We start from the raw sequence: 18,512 nt of genomic DNA, 5'->3' as shown, positions 1-18,512 counted from the left end.
TTCCTATTGTGCGCTCCAAACGCAACAACTAAGATGTCATCTCGCATCAGCTGCAGTCAGCTGTGAACTTATGATATTGTGGGGGCATATATGTACTGGGAGTTTTTATATGTGCATAACAAACAAACACATGGGGTCCATAACAACTTATTTTTTAAATTCAGTTTTTTTTTTATTTATGTACTTTCTTGTAACTTTTTCACCAGGAACCACAAGGGAGATAAACAGAAATCCCTTTGAGGAAGTCTTCACACACACTTTCAAAACCGCAGCCACATATAAACACTGGAAGGAAACATGCATATTTAGTTGTTTATAGCTGAGTAACCACACAGCAGGCATGTGGTTAAGATGTATGACAACCTAGTTAAAGCATTCAAGCTGAAAAATGAGCTACACTGAGAAGAAAAATAAGTGTATGTTATGGCCCAGTATTAGGTTGTTAAGAAAACATTTTTCTTTTATCTTTATTAGACAAGATATTTTTGTTTGTTTCTTTGTTTCTTTTTGTTTTGGGGAATATTTTGATCAGTTCAATTAACTATGATCAATAATCGATTGCAACTTGCTGACTTTTGCAAATTTATGTTTGGCACTGTTGACTATGTTTTTATATTTTTCCTGGCTGAAGGAGCCACAGAGGAGAGGAAGCTGTGTACACTACAGTGCGTGCCTTGTTTTTACTTTGTACATATTTACTTCTTGATTCGAGGTTTAAAATTGGCTGTTGTCACAACATATTGCTTCGATTTACCAAGTGATAAAGAAGAAAGTAAAATAAACATGTTATTGCCTCTGAAGTCCTTGCGAAATGTGTACTCCTCTGAATATATTAAAGGATTAGAGATTGTATGTAACATGATTATAAACAAAGCAGCTGAAGTGTGATCAAAGTGAGGGAGAGTAAACACACACACGCAAAGCAAACACACTCATACTTACAGATACATACACAGGAGACGAAAAAGTGAGGGATAAACAGAAATTATGAGACGGATTAAGAGATTACTCCAAAGAAAGATTTTTTTTTCTTCCATAAACGAAAACAGAACATTAGCAACAGACTTTGCAAATGAAGAAATATTAAATATGGAAAAACATGTTTGCACGTTTGAGGTTTTGCCCGTGATTTCACGCTATGAGACCTCTTCTTAATAAATATCCATGGGATAGTTATGGATTTGTTTTCCCTTTTTTTTTAATGTTTAGAAAATATATTTGGGGCGCTGTCTAAAACATGAATAAAAACAAAATGTAACACGAGGATTTACAGTTTTTATCAGGTAATTTAACTGAAATGCTGAATAGAAAATTCAATATTACTGTGACAGCATGCATAAACACAGTCACGCACATGGCCACTTTGTTAGGTACACGTTGGTTAAACCCCTTTTTGCCTTCGGAAATGCTCTAATCGGTGGTGGCATACCTTCAGCTATGAGTTTCTGTTCAAGAAACCATTTTGAAATGATCTGGGCTTTTGAGCATGGCACATTATGTAACGTGATCATAAAGGGATGGACCTAGTCAGCCACAATTCTCAGGTAGGCTGTAGCGTGCCAAGAAAATACACCCCACACTGTTACACTACTAGTAGCAGCCTGAGCATTTGCTAAAATGTAGAATGGATCCATGCTTTCATTGTAGATTGATGTCAAGTTTGATCAACTGTGTCTGCAAAAAGAAAACATGACACTGAGAAGATTTTGACATTCTGCTCCTTTGCTGCAAATGCTGATGGAATATATATAAAAGGCAGTCTTACATTGTTTTACTGAAGTGAGCAAGGCATTTTCTCAAAAATGCATCATCTGGATGGCAGCAATTATATTTCATATGCTGAACACAAACTTGAATATGTCATTTAGCTCAAATGCTGAATGTATGCTGATAAAAACCTGGCAGTTAATTTCCTCTTAATCACAAAGAATGTATTCTTTCTTTTCTTTGCAAACTCAAGTTTTAACAACATCAGTGTTTAATGACAGGGTTTTTCAGTAGTGTTACTTAGCTCATGAAGTGATATAGTAATTATTTGTATTAGTTATATGGGCCTTTTTTTGACAAAGGTTTCATTTATTCTGTGATGTACTACATACATACAAAGGTAAGCTCTAAAACATTGTGTTGCAATAAAAGCCCAAAGTATATATGAAGCTAATGGAGAAGCTTCATATGTGTCTTTTTTTCGCCTGAATTCTGAGCTGCTGATGATGGATGAGATCATTTTTATCCACTAGTTCATGACTGTGTACTGGTCAGTGGTATCTCAGCAGGATCTTTAGGATACTTATTTCTGTGAGACATTGAGCAGTGACACTTAACATCCTCTCTTCCTCACTTCAGTTTTATGTTTTTCTTGTTTTGTTAGTTTTCAGGTGGCTCAGATAGACTCTGGACAGGCCTCATTAGTACTGGAAGGTATATAGAGGTTTTAGAGCAACCTATGCTCCCATTCAGATTTGTCTTTTTCAGGGAAGACCTTGCATATTTCTGCAAGATAACAGTAAACTGCATACTGTATCTGTTACAACACCATGGCTTTGTAGTGGAAGAGTCTTAATATTTAACTGACCTACCTGCAGTCTAGATCTTTCAATAACTGAAAACATTTGGAGAACCATGAAATAAAAATGATAAAAAATGACAAAGAAGACCCAGGACTATAGAGCAGCTAGAATTCTATATCAGACAAGAAAGGAGAAACATTCCTCTTCCTAAAGTCCACCAGCTGGTCTCCCAAGTTCCGAAATAACTCACTCGCAAATGGAGAAAAATGTAAGGAAGACAGGAAAGCAGAGAAAGAAAAGAGTTTATGAGCATGAACAGCCTGTTTAATGTCACAGCAAAGCATCTCAATCGGATTTCATGGTAAACAGACTGGTTCTTTTCTTCTCTACCTGTGCACTCAAACCAGTATATATACAGCATGCTTCATTCACACCCATTCATACACAAACTTTTTCTATGCTTGCTGTAAGTGCTTTCGATCTACAGCTACACACATTCACACCTTTACTCCAGTTATCTTGGTTTGATATAAAAATTTGTGTGATGATCTGAAACATTTAATCTGAAATTAGACATGATAGTGCATGTAAGATTTTCTTGTATCGTGTTGAATTATTTGGCAAAATCCACTGAAAGCAATGAAATTTAGAGCACAAGCAACAAAAGACAGCTGATCACAGCCTGTAACCAAAATCTACTTGTACTCACAACAGAAATGAATGAAACTTATTTCTGAGCAATTCTTTTCCCCACACTTCACTATTACAGATCATCCTGGGTTTCGTAAACATGCCAAATCCAACTTTAACCCCTGATTTTATTCATTTTCCTGTTTAGGTGTGGAGACAAAACAGGGAGACACATAGATCAGTGCAGTGCCTGTCATTAATGGAGCACTGTAACAAAAAATAATTTCCCCCAGGGATCAATAAAGTATTCTGATTCTGATTCTGATTCTGATTATTACTGTGGTGAGGAAAGAACTGTGGATGTCAGTCTACAATACTATAATCACCCATTTCCACAAACTGTGATAGTGACTGAAAGATACAATACAATAGAAATGGGCTCTCTCTAAAGGGTGTCTGTGGTCACTCATAGATACACGGTCTGGAGTTTATTCAATTGAGATAGCCTTATTGTGAAGCCACTGCCTCATCTTCATTGAAAACAAACTATTATGGTGGTTTGGGAAACTTAGGTGTTGTCGTTGCCTCCTAGATGAGTTTTTTTTATTTTTTATTTCCAACATCAGAATATCCATTATAAAGACCACGACATGCTGAAAAGATTTTGTCTCCTGGTTAGCTTAAAAAAAACCTCCATAATATCTCCAAAATAAGATGAATATTGAACTTTTACCCTGATATCCCAGACGGATAAGAGCTAAATATAGATGGATTGTAACGTACTAATACTTACATTACAGTACATTTAACCTGAACTTGAAGTTTCCACACTGGCTTGTTAGACATAATTTTTTTACATATCCACTTTGTTCTGTTAAATTTTGTGTTTGAGTTGCAGTCAACCCCAACAGACAAACCTAAGTGAAATCTTTCTTTTTAATTTTATTTTATTCATCCATTTTACTCCCCCCCCCCCCCCTTGCAGTCTATTGGATGTTAATCCCAACAGCTTATTCTACAATCTCAACATGCTGGTTCTACATCAGGGATAAAATGTAAGATGATAATCCCATATAATTCTGGAGTCCCAGAAACTATTTGAAACCATATTCCATGAACATGAATAACAGGATGTGAAAACATGGACTCGTTATATTTCACACTGTTTCTAACTACTGTTAAACTGCATAAATTTATTCATACACATTTTTTTATTTATATAAAGTGTCCAATAAGATAATGCCCTGACTGTTTGACAGCAGGTTGCGATCATCTTTTGGGGATTTACATCCGAAGGCAATACAGTAGTGTAGTGCTTAACACTGTTGGCTCACGTCGAAGGTTCTGCGTTTGAACCTGCAGTTTAGCTGGGGCCTTATTGTTAGTAGTTTGCATGTTCTCCTTGTGCCTTACTTTATAGATCCCTTCACTACCAAAGTCTCTAGTTAAAGAGTTTTTGCTAGCTAGAGAGTTTTTGAGTCTAGTGTTTTTCATGCTAGCTCTTCAAAAAACATACAGACCACTGTATATTCATAACGTTCATAGCAAAAGTTATTTCCTGTTACTTTAATGTTTATTTATCTCTGTGGGAATCACTTTAAAGTTTTTGGAACAGAATTATTTATAGTTTGATTACTTTTAGAACATATCGCTGCTGATCATTAAATTACACCCCAGTTTCATCATAAACTTAAACCACAGAAAGAAAAATGTACAGCATTGTGTTAGTTTGACCACTTAAAACAACTTCTTATTCCAGTATTTGCTGGGTTATCCACACTGGGATCATCAGAGTTAAAGGACAATCAGCCAAACTCACCAAACTATTAAATTTCTCTTGAGTTTTGCTAAAAGTTTGAGCACTTTAATGTATCCATATACATCCCATATGGGTGTTTAAGGAAGGTACAGTATCTCTTACAGTTTCATTATTTTCCGAATCTGTTTTGCTGTATTTTCTTTAATGAATTAGACCTTACTAACAACTCTCACCTCTTGATACTCTCAGCTGCTTTGATATTGCATTTCCTGTTAGACCACATTCTACACATTCACTGACATTTTATCCCAGGAGATGAGTTTCATTTAAAGAAACAAACTCACGCATGCTGTTTTGAGTATGGAAAGCTTCATTTGTGGTGCTCTCTCAAAGCTCTCTCATCCAGTTCTCTCTTTTCTCTTGTTGTGTTTTGCTTTCTCGAGTAAGTCATTTTGTATCTCAGGTACCTGAGCCTCAATCCCAAGGTGTATATTTCAGTTCTTACATACTTACAGTATTTGATCTGCTCTCTCAGGTTGTTCTTTTCATATATCCTTTCTACTTTCTCTCCTCCATTCCAGACGGAAGCTATCTTAGTATTGTTTGAAAGTTTAGCTTAAGCAGCCAGTCTTTAGCTTCAGCCAATTTAAAATTGTCAACATCTTTTAATCTTGCTATTCATCTCTTTGTGTTCAAACTCTCTGTGCAAGGCACCTTTGATATTAGTTGGTTGTTTTGTAAAGACTTCTTCCATATTCCTCAGATATCTGTGCATCTGAGCTATGAGTTAGTCTTCTATCTTCTCCTCTCTTTTTATAGTATAGAGCTAAGTAATCTGTACTCTACTAGATACTCCTGTTAAGGGAGATGCATTTCTATTAATATATTTAAATGTTCAGTATCTTGTGCAGGTCAAAAATGCAATGAATTCTGTTAGACAGGAAGGTAGGAATGCCATAAAAATAACCAAACACATAAGTGTGTATTCCTGAAATGCATGGTTTGAAATGGTTGGAGTCTTTTCTGTGAAACTGTATTTTAAACACTGTAACGGATTCCACAGGATAGCGCTTTTCATGGAGTAGTGTAACAATTTGTAAGGACTCAGTGCCAAGTGAACCTAAGGTCACAAGGCATTAATTAAATTGCTTTGAACTCTAAACACTCCTGAGCCATGAAACATCTTTTCATAAAAAGAGCAAAGAAACTTGTCATGCTAGTTCTCTAAGATAGTCAACCACTTGGTGTTATGGCAGCTTACTTTTGTGTCTGCATTGGCTAGAAGCAGCTCTCAAAGGCAGCACTGGTCTGTTGCTGCATGTAGAGGGTCCTAGTATAGCCTGCTTGGTGCTAAGGACAGAGTCAGAGCAGCGTGTTGACAGAAACCAGTGCTCTTCTACCATGCAAGGCCCATGTGCACTGACAGCTGTCAGCTACCTTGGCCATCATCTGTCTTTCACTGAGATGCACACATGCACCTCTGTATATGCATGAACACACACACTAACATAATATTTCCTTTGCACACATGCGTGCACACATGTGTAAGTAGAAACACACACAGAGCCTGAGAGGAGAAAGCTGGCCCAGAGTCTTAGTCCAGTCTACCTCTCTCTCAGTTTCTCTTTATCCCTCCCTCTCTCTTTCTACCAGCCAAAGCTAAGGATACTGAGCGCCAGCCACCCGTGAGATGAACGATTTAGTAATTGTGCAGCTGGCAGCCCAGGCACGGGGGCTTTTGCAGTAGTAGTGGACACTGTGGCATGTATGGACAAAAAGACTACTCCTGTGGGGAGAAAAGAGAGAAAGAGAGGCAGAAAGGCAAAGACAGATAGAAGCAGAAAGATGGAAATTTTAATGGAACATGGTTAGTTCTTGAAAAAGAAATTTAGGGAAAACTAATGGCTGTGAGGACAGTGAGAAAGACAAGAGAGTGGGTGCAGGCTCATCTTGGTATGTGGGTGGAAGCTTTTTAGTTTTGAAGAGTAGCAACAGTATTGGCATGGGAGAAAGGGAGCAAGGGAGGAGGGGCAGTGATTTGAATAGGAAAGGGAGGGAGCAAGGGATGGGGGTGGAAAAGCAGCAATTAGTGTAATTAGAAGACCAGCTTTAGCAAGGCACTGACAATATGTCACCTCTCATTATAAGCCATAAGCAAACACAGCAGCCTAATTCAAAGCAGCACCCATTCTCTAGACAGTTCCCTGTGTCAATGCAGATTTTGTTCTCCCCAGTCACGCTCGACTGCATATCATTGACTTGCCAATACAACATGGGGTTTTGGATCCAGAATATAGAGTCCAGTCTGGGAGAGAGAGACCCAAACAATAGCAAGGTCCAACTAGCATGCTGCTGGAGTATGGGATGTTTGGCAGCCAAACAGACAGGACTCGAATCCTTGTTAGGCTACAGTGAGATTGATTAATTCAGATGGATGAAATGTGTTAGATGTTTGTGCAGAGGTGGTTTGAATAGCGGATTATGTGTTGATTTGGATTTAATGTTTGGGCAATTATGACATGAGAGCCATTGTGCTTTAAAGCTGTGGACACATTTCACTGAACAATTTTATCGACTTGTGTAAAAACAGTGTAGGATTGATTGGACAGGATGTTATTTCATGTTAGAACAAGTACACATATGGCTACATGATAAGTTTGTATTTGGACTTAATAAAAAAAATCAATATGCCAGCTAAGCTAAGCTAAGCAAAAAATGGACAGTGCAATGCATTTTATTATATCATACATGCTCATCATTTCTTCCAGTGCCCGTGTTTCTGTCGTCCGAAGGCAACTGCTATTTGTTCTAGTTTGTCTCATAGCAAACAGCCCATTAAAACTTTACCATTGTAACATAAACAATTTACAGAAACATGTTTTCTGTTGTGCCTCTGCTTCTTTCTTTCACCCCTCTGTGACATGACACAGGGCTGCTGAGCCAAGTGACTGTGACAAATTGGGATTGGAAATGACAAAATAGGCTATTTAATAAGCATGGCAGAGGGGATTGGACTCTGGTGTTGGGTTCACTCGAATAAGCAGACTGTCTGAACTCCTCCTGGGCCCGGCTTTGATGGCAGCTTTCATCCATCTGATGGGGAGATTCTGGCAATGGAAGTTGGAGCCCTCTATGCCTGCTATCTACAGAGTCTGTGTGTATTAAACTGTGCATGCTTGTGTGTGTGCATGTATGTGTGTGCATAGGAATGGTTTTGTGTAAATGCAAAACCAGCGCACACATCAATCTGATGCACAGATATACTGCGGCGAGTGAGGGGGCCCAAAGGGAATAAATGTGGCCATGTGTTAACCTCAGGCTATTAACTTCCAAATATAAACTCCTTCCGTCAGATTGTAATCACTTGTGCTGTTTTTGTCACCATGGCCCCTGAAATGAGAAGCTGTTATTAGAGAGAGATGCAGCGATATTCTCTAATGATACTAGGTTCAACTGACTTGTCAGATTTTGTTAGTGTGTGGGTGAAGACAGAAATATTTGCCTGCATATATGTTTAAAAAATAACTGATGACTAATAAAACACAATGTCCACGTGTTCAATAAACAGTGATCATTTAGAAAACTATTATGGGAACATGCATTTTAAGGCAATGCAGAATGGACAAAAACAGGAAGACATCAAGAAAAGGTATAACGACAAAACAAAGTGTGAGTTGAAGCCAAAAGAAAAGACAACAAAACAAGTTACAAAGTGTTAGCAGGCAGCAATGTCAGTGTGTTACAGAAACAGAGACAAAAAGGCAAAGTAAAGAAAAGACGGCTTTGATATAATAAAAAAGCAGTTAAGGAAAAGTGAGGAAGGGAACAAATGATAGGATGGGTTAGAAAGTTTATTGTGGTGTACAAGCTGGAATACATTAACAAAATAAAATACCATGGTTTGCATATTATTTCTATGCACATTTGTGTGAAAAGTGTCCTTGCTTTGTGTTTATGCATATGTGTCTGGGCGAGTGAGTGTCTATGTCTTTGCCTGCAGGTGTTACAATAAATTAAAAAAAATGAGATAATCACCAACATTTGTGCGATATAGCTTTTTTTGAGATATTTGTTTAAAGGTATGGTCATTTAAAGAGAAAATGTGGTTCTCTGGGATCCTAAACATGAAAAACCTGCACAATATCAGGGACAGCGCTCTGATAAGATACAGTATAATATACTTTAGTCTATTTTCCTGCTGTATTTTAACAGATATGGAGGGCAACAACATGTATTTGTATAACACTTTTTTTTTTTTTAAAGCAAAAGCAGTTCAGAGTACTTTAAATATACAAAGAAAGACATTAAGGCCTCCAAACACTGACTGTTTCTTTGTAAATCTGTGTCAGTAACACGGGAGATCTTAATGATGTTGGTAGGGCTTCTACTCATCTATCCTGTCAGTACATTAGGGTGTCTGATGAGAGGTTGTCAGCTACCTGCTTTGCTAGCTTTTGTTGTAGCTATGGAGTCTGTGTTTGCAGTAATTGTCACTGCCTTAAAATGATCAAGCTCGATCTGCTTCATACTGAAGGCACTGACAAATGGTACAAATCTCTGCAGTGAATGATTCATCTTTTCCAACCCAAGTTAAAAGGAAAAAAGAAGCTGCCAGTATTTTTCGTTCAGTGGTTCACAGCACTCACATATGCACTCCACACAACTCTCTGAAGTGGCGTCTAATCTGATTGGTCAGGGGAGGCATGATAGAGAGAAGAGAGGGCTAATGGCAGAATAGAGAGGCAAAGATAACAAGCTTATCACAGTGTGAAAAAAAACAAAACTGGGCAAAACTTGTTTTGAAGACAATGTCAAACAAAACACTGACCAGTTTGCTGGCTTGTCAGTGTCATTTTCTCACACACATTTCAACAGGTGAGCTTTATCAGTCGTCATTAATTAATAAATACATGGGTAATTTAGATCTCTTTGACTTTAGGGTTTTTGGCTTTCTTAAATGTTTCGTTCCATTCAGATTTTATTAAGGACACCAGTCACTGGCAGAACAACAACACATGTAATACAAAATAAAAAAATTAAAATTAAGGAGAAGTGTAACTGTTTCCATAACACTATGTGGTTTCTTGGAAATGCTGTGTTTAACCTTACCCAGTCATGGTCACCATATAACCTATTACACCTAAATACAATAAACAGCCGATTAGATGTGTTAAGCAGCTGTGACCTTCAAGATATCCAGTGTAATGTGATAAAATGAGTAATAAACCCGTATGTAAACAAAGAAAATGTCCATACATCTATAAAAGATGACAATAAACAAGAATAGGATAGCAATTAAAACACAATGACCATAGAAACATGGGCACCGTCAGATGGAATCTACTCTGATTAAGTATATATTGTGAGCCAATTACGTCCTTAGTAGTCATTTAATATATATTAGTTTCTGGCAAACTACTAAGTGGCGGTTTACGCCACAACATAATTGCCGGGTAAATCTCCTACATAATTATAAAGAACAAAATACATTACGTTATGTAACACTATGACAGTGACATCATTGCTCACAACAAGAAGGCTTGATAAGCACTCTAATAATAGTAACAACAGCCTAAGTAAAATTAATGTTTATTTTTCTTTGAAAAGGGCAATAGGCCACTGATTTAAGACGACATGGCCATGCTGTGTCCCAGAACAAATGCATATCAACACACACGCAGATATAGATGTATTGTGCCCTTTCATGTCTGTGAATGGCCACATCTGTGTGTGAGAGAGTGTCAGAGACAGAGAGGCCTGTCTGCTGGTCATTGGCCCCATGCCTATCAGTTTGCAGTGATCAGTCTTGCCTGGCTGTCGTCTGCTCGCTGCCAGCTGTCAAAGGGCTTGCTCTGGGCATGCCCACTGATGAGAGGCTGCAGCCATGCTCTAGAATCAATCCAGCACTCTAATAGGTCACGAATGGCTGCACAGTGCTTGCCAATAGCTTTGGACTAGAGAATGAGTAGAGGAGGGAGCGGAAAGAGATAGGGCAAAGAGAAATGAACAGGGAAGGATAGGTACTTCAAACATATATATTTTTTTAATGATTAATCATTATTTATTTTATTTTTTTTCAACAAGGTTCACTGCCCACTGTTACAAAACAAAGGGGTGGTAATTGACATGCCGCTAATTTGCCTCTGCCAGCTAAGGCTTGTGACTCCTTTGTAGTGATGGCCAAGTTTTAGTAAAATCAGAACACACTAACATAAATCTCTCTCTCTCTGTTTTTCTCCACAGCTCATTACAGTTACCCACTTTTAGACCCAAGTATAAGTAAATGTGTACACACTTAATGGAATTCCCTAAGTGCACAGGCAGAACAGAAGGAGACGGATTTTCATGGAGGAGTGTACATTTTATTCTTTGGATGCCAAGCAGTTGGTGCTCAGCAAATGTTTCAGTTTGCAAAGCGACTTCTGGGCCATTGGTGCACACAGAAAATATTTGATACAAATGCTCTCTAATTAATCAAATTCAAACCGCCTGTCCTACTGTTAAATCATCTACTGTAAGGGAACAGGGAAAGCAGATAGGCAGAAAGAAATTAATTCTATCTTCCCAATGTTGTTTGCCTTTGAGGCAAAGAGGAATAAACAGTGTGATTTTATTACTTTGAAGTTATCACTCCACAGCTGTAAAATATCTAATTGGAAACTTGAAAAGAAATATATTTGATAAATTTAAGTCAAGTGAAAGACTTAAGAAGAGTTCTGCCTCCCTTTCACTCTCTCTCTCGCTCTAAATACACACACACACACACACACACACACACACACAAAGTAATAAAAGACATACATTTCCTTTCGTCACAAAATATATTTATTATAAACATTTTAAACGATGCTCTGAATCCTACAGCAGTAATGGCAAAGACATAATTTCTTGCAGAAGTTGTTAATTTAATAATGTAATGTTTCTCCTTTTTAAGTACCTTTTGACAAAAGCCATATTTAGGTTTAATTCTTAGCAGTTTTATTATTTTATCAGTGATACAGATCACTTCATTACAGATGGTAATTTTAAAATACTCATTAAAATAGATTAATAAACAAAGGTAAGTATAACAGCTAACACCCAAAAATGTAATTCTTACAGAAGAACAGCATTAGTTGTGCTTAAATAAAGAATATAAAGTATTTATAGTTTTCATGTGACACCCACCTGCGGTCCAATGCTCTTCAGCCATCCTTTGCTGTACTATCGGATGTAGTAACCAGCATTTATTGACAGCTGCCAGAAAGGTAGAGAATATGGCACCAACATGTGAACACCTGTCCTAACCCTGACTTACAGGCCAAATATCACCAATCCCTGTGTGGTGGGGCGTGGTCGGTGGCACAGCTGCAGCGAGGCGGACACACCTGAGCGGCATCAGCATTCACGCCGCACCTGCATTAAATAGTCCGTACTGGGTCCTGTCAGTGTTATTGTTGTCAGCGTGTGTGGCTGCGGGGTGCAAACCTGCAGCTGTTTGTGTGTAGCAGCAACCGTGATAATAAAAGTATGCTGGAAAGCATGAGTACATGGTCGGTTTGCCTGCCAGGTTAGTGACTGAAGACTATGGTTAGAGTGCTCACTGTGAAACCGACTGAACAGCTGATTTTACCATTGACATCACAGGTGGTGACAAAAATGTATAAAACACATTTGAATAATTTTTATAACAGAATAACAGAATTTGCTCCATGTCAGTTTGCAGCTCTTCACAATTTCACCTCTCCTGCTCAGGCCTGAAAATGATGAGGCTGTTCTGCTCTTTATTCTGCTCGCTCTTTATTTGCTCAGATTAGTTCTCCACACTCTGGATACTTCATTCAGCTACAGCTCGCCCACTGCTTTGCACAGCCAGCAACCCGTCTGGTTTTCCGGACACACTACCCACTCTGACCTGCTCTGCTCAGGCTCAAAATCCCATCCTGAGCCTGGCAGTAATTATTCATCTTTTATCTGGTTACACTTCCTTATATATTTATTCATGTATTATTTTGTTACCTGTTGAAGATCAGGCTCTGGCTGCTGGGTTGGGGTCAGCAAACTCTCAGCTTTCTTTCTTGGCTAGCTGTGCATTAACATGTTGTCTGTGCGGATGAATGCAGAGAACCCAAGTTCTGTTAGAAGCATAATGCAGTTGTTTCTGTCTTGGACACAGCTTCACTTTATGTACTCATGTCCTTTTGTGCAATAAAAATAAAAGTAATTTCCATATCGCCAATTCTGAACAGCTGTGCTTCACTCCACCCTTTTCCTCCTCCCACACAGGAAATGAAATCGATACTGATATTTTTTGCTTTCTATCTGGAATGCAGACAAATGAAAAATGAAGAATCATTGTAACACAAGAAACAACTGTAATGTAATGTTACATTACTGAAAAATATACTTATTGTAGTAATCCATTACATTGTAAAACAACAAAAAACTGTCTTTAGGCTGTCTTTTCAGGGTCTTAGTTTTAAGTCTGTCTCTTAAAACTGTCTCCTCTGAGACGTGAATTGAACAAATTAATGAATAAAAGTAATTATTTAGACTAGAGATGGCACGATACCACTTTTTTATGTCCGATACCGATACCGATATCATAAATTTGGATATCTGCCGATACGATATGAATCCGATATAGTGTTTTTTAAATCAACAAAACTGTTTTTTTAAATATCTTGCTGCATTTTGTATAAGTTCATACTCAAGTTTAAAACAAGAACTACACTAAAGCTATTCTGTTATACCTGTATGCAAAAAAAAATATTTCATAGTTCAGTAATACTGATCAATCTAATAAACTTAAACCTACACCATCCTCCCTATTCTGGTATTTTAAAGAGTACTTAGCATAAATATTAAGCAACCTAACTAATAGGGTTCCAACTCCCAGCAACAACAAAAATAAATAAATAAAAAATAGGGAACCACCCCTCACGCGCCACCTCATGATGCTTAATCGACGTAATCAACCTTAATTTGATGCAGTGTGAAAAAAAATGCACAGAAATCAATTATTTTTCAAGAAATATTAAATAGATTCAACATCTTTCTTCAACAAAATTGCAGACTGCACAGATGGTACCTTCCCAAAGGAAAAAGTACTATAGCTTACTAGGGTATATATATTAGACTTAATAGTCACTATATACAGTAATGGACTTCTATTCATTTTACATCAAATTAAAACTTTGGGTGTCAGATAATTATTTATTAAAAGCTAGACATTTTAAATGAGAATAAGAAACAAAAGTATGTCTTTGTGCCCCCTTTTCCCTGTTAATGCCCTATCGGCCCCCCTGGCTAAACTTTGCTAGATCCGCCCCTGCACAGTTACCAGCGTCAGCTACGTAGAAAAAGATCCTCGAGTAGAAAGTAATAATAAATACATTCTAACAACAGCTGATCAAGCTTAAACGTGCTGCTGTTGTTCAGCCGCTGGTTTCCTCTTTCTGGTGCAAAGTGGGCCAAAAGCAAATTAGAGACACGGACTCGCGACAGAAAAGCCGATCAGCTGATCATTAAGCAGTTTCATGATCGAAGTAGCAGCAAGAAGAGGCAGTCGCTTGTTAAGCTTAACGCAGGAATGCTTTACAAACATTCAGAGATGGACTTACACACTTGCTTTACTTCTCTCGGGATAACTTTGTCGGAGATGAAATGCCGGGTTGCTAGCGAAGCTCCAAATGCTATCCAGACCACCACAGGTCCCGCATGCCACAGCCGCTCTATCACGTGATGCATACTGCTCCGACGTGCTAACGTTCTGAGGTGAGTTACGGTGTGTTGCAAGTTTTGTGAGGTGCTTTCGTGATATTTAATGGATCGGATTACATTTTTTATTTTTCTCCGATATCCGATCCAGTAATTTAGGTCAGTATCGGACCGATACCGATACGTAATATCGGATGGTCCATCTCTAATTTAGACATAATTTGCAAAAATAATGAACACTAGTCAGTGTCAAGTATGTGCTTCTTGAGTAACACATATCTTCTTGGATTTGGCATTTGGTTACTTTTAGTGTTCAGATAGAAAATAGGACTGCGTTAAAAGCCCTAGAGACACTACATTTGCTGCTGGTGTGTCGCTACAGGTGCCACTGTGAAAATTAAATAAGAGCCCAGCTAGTGTACAACAATTTATACTTCTTGCCAGAAGTTCAATCCTCCGGTAAGATAAACAGCGAGGTAAACTGCAAAATAAACAGTACACTTAACTTAGGGCTATACTCATCATAGTGCCTTTTTCTTCATCAGTACAGTGTGTTTTTAGATGACGCTAAACTGCATTTAGCAGCAAGTTTATTGGTTGAGTAAACTTTTGCCTCGCCAGACCTTGGACCTGAGATCATGGTGGATAAGCAGGACATTTTTTTTATACATGAATTTGCTAACCTCAGGGTTTTTGCATATCTTGCGGAAAAAAAACAAAAAACAAAACACCAGACAGATAGGTAATATGGTCCAGTAGTATGAAGACATGAAGTTGGAACTTGCTCTTTATCAGAACTGTGGGTGTGGCCTGGTCACAGTGGGGGAAAAAACGCTCTGTCATCCCCCATGCCAGGCAGCAGGGAATGGTCATTATCTTCAGTTACAAGTGGTGGATTTTAGAGAGGGATACATGGCAGACCCAGAAAAGCTTGATCACATTCTGTATCACTGCTGTCTGAGCAAAGCTCCATCTGAAAAGAATGCTGGAAAATAGGCCTATCGCTGCCAACAACCACACTCCCACTGTTAGTGGACACAGGCAGCCGTGTGTGTAGTGCCAAGGCACACTGTGCACCGTTGGTGTTGTTCTAACATACTAAAAGGTCTAGGGTTGTGTATTTGTGATGAGAAACAAAGTTGTCCCTGACTGCTAAATTATCTCACCGCAGTTCAGTGTTATGCATAGTGCTGAAAGACTACTGGGGTCAGAGAAGGCCTTGTATTCTGCGCATATTTAATACAATTTATTTTCAGCTGTCATTTTGACGTCTAGCAGTTCTGAAAACCAGACAAAAATTATTGTGCTGAATTCTACTTCATAACGATTTATGCACTTGATCTGAAATTGTAATTCCAGTACACCCCCTTTCCTTTACAGCAGTGTATCGCCACTTCTGCCTAACAGTTCTAACCAAAGTCACCACTTGACAGAGACTGGTGGGTTTTGTATAGATTGATGTACTGAAAACACTTGATGAGCAAAAAAAAAAAAAAAAACTTAAATGAGTTCAGTTGCTTAGAAATGCTTTGGTGGTAAGATACCAGACTAGTTATAACAAATGCAATACATGATGTTTTCAGTCGGTGTGTATTTGTGTTGAATAATTCTAATCTCAATGTTGACAGTAATAACCCTGTTTATGATTTTTGCCATTCAAATGGCCCTAGCATTCATCTCCTTCCTCTGTAAGCTCTTGGTAAGCTTATCATTGACAAGCCAATTTATAAATAAGATGGTAATAGGATCCATTGCTGGATAAACAACAGCACAAAATGTAGTATCCCCCCCAAAAAAACAGTCAGAGTAACAAACATGAACATGTTTTTAAAAGACATGGGTGGTCTGCTAAATCATGTGGGATTATAAGATGGAACAGAAGGGTCCTTTAATTTTTCAGATTCAATACACCCAGCTACCCTAGGCTAGTACGTAGCCCTGTTCTGGTTCTTAATAAAGTTGAGGAAAAATTTCTAGCTGGATTTGCTCCACTTTGAGTGAATGCATGTAGAGCATCTTCTGGGCAGCAATTGATATGTGGTTTGTTCACTGATGAACAGGGTTTCTCATTCCTTCCAAACATAGAAAGAATCACTGGCTGGCTGATGGCTTCCAAACGTGCCTGCCCTTTCCTAAAAAACTTTCCAAGGACGTCTCCCAGATGGATCTCTTTAACAAACCATCTGGCACAGAGTTGTTAAACTCTGCTGTTTCAGCTACCTGGGGAAGGTTACCAGTAGCTACTGAGGAAAATGAATGTGCTATCATCATTCAGTTTTGGTTGAGCAATCAAGCCTTAATCTTTCAGAATGTTACAACCAAAAGTTAAATAAGAAAAATACTTGCCTGTTGCCAGTTTAGCCTCTCCATAGACTGCCATAGAATTTATAGATATAGATAAACATGCGACCTGATCATCAGTTTTGCATGCCAAAAGACAAAATCATTTAGTTTCTCATTTCATTGTAAACCTGTGGAAATTTGCTGCTTTCAAAATCCTTAATGTTAATATGCAATACTTGAACATTTAGTCATAAAATAAAATTTGCTATATGATTACTTACCTTAGAGTAGCACACCAATCCCTGCATCACACAACTGTAATAGTGATAATGTTTGTACATTTTCAAAACTGTATATTTTGAAATCAATGTGCAGTTTTTCTATTAACACTCACTGTGCTGAAGTTAATAAAGAGATCTGAGCTGTTTAAGTTACTCCTGAGCTGTTTCCCCCGGAGATTGGACACCCCCGGAGCAGTTGGTTTCCAATACCACGGACATTTCCTTGACCAACAGTCTGAGAAGGAATTATTTCCGGATGCTCCAAGCTTGCTACCGGGCAGCAGGAGAGCACGATTAGAAATTCCTTCTAAGCCAGCAGAAATAGGTTAAACCACCTGCTGGCCTTAGGAGCTTTTCTTCGGCTGGTGTTGCAATCTTCTTTCTTAAAGTTGTAAGGCCAGAGACATAGTAAATGTTATTGTTTCTTTTCCTTTTGGTCCTTTTGTTCTGAATGTTTCAAAGAGGCCATAAATCACACCCACAGCCACACAACACACTCTCTTTCATTTCCTCTTATATTCTCGGCCCTTTAATTTCTTCATGTCTTCCTTTCTGTCTCCTTTAGAACCCTGCTTTTACCCTCTCTGTCTCTGCTCTGTCAACTCTGCCTTTCTGTCAGCCTCTGTGCATGTTTCACAGCAGCCAAGGACCATGTCTGTTACCCCCTCCTACTCACCAATGTTTGTCTGAAGTATTAGGGGGTGTTGCCTCATTGGATAGAATTAATTGATTAATACTTTTATCCAATTAGTGTTCCCTCATGCAATTAATCAGCTGGCTGCGGTTAGGTCCGCTCCATCAGTTGGATGAAAGGCAGACAGATGCTTTGGGTTTGCTGTGTGATGAACAGTGACCTTTCTTGCTTGCGTTCCCTTTCTCTCACTCCCCCTCTCTCTTTTTCTTACTCTCTCTCTCTTTCCTTCCTATTTTCCTTCCTATTTTTCACTTGTCTAGTTTCCTGTCTTTCTATCCCGTTTTCACCATTCTCCAGCAAATTGTTGGAATTCTTGCTGAACACAAGAATTACTAATAGAAAAATGTTCGTTGCAGATAATCCTAACAAAACCAAAACACTTATGGGTTTTGTAGTTCAAAAACACAGAGTTAAACAAAGATAAATTAAACAAAAAAGCGGTGCTATAGGATTTGTTCTTTATTTATTATTTGTACATTGATTTAATATTGATTGTAAAGAGCTATGAAAAATTGACACCAATAATCCACAACAGGTCAAGTAAGGGAAAAAAATCCAACTAAAATAATAATAATATTAATAATGATAATCATCATCATCATTTTGCTGGTTAGTCAATCCTTAAATCTATCAAATAGAAACTATTTCCATACTGA

General features: G+C 38.2%; 1 protein-coding gene across 2 annotated transcripts in view; it reads left to right on the top strand.

The window, feature by feature from the left end:
• Window positions 1–18,512, top strand: part of cdh22 (cadherin 22) — a 194,670-nt gene that overhangs the window by 80,999 nt on the left and 95,159 nt on the right. The gene's annotated exons all lie outside the window — the stretch shown is intronic.

The sequence above is a fragment of the Maylandia zebra genome, linkage group LG5 (genome assembly GCF_041146795.1).
Source record: "Maylandia zebra isolate NMK-2024a linkage group LG5, Mzebra_GT3a, whole genome shotgun sequence".
NCBI classification, from domain to species: domain Eukaryota; kingdom Metazoa; phylum Chordata; class Actinopteri; order Cichliformes; family Cichlidae; genus Maylandia; species Maylandia zebra.
This window is presented reverse-complemented; position numbering and strand designations above follow the sequence as displayed.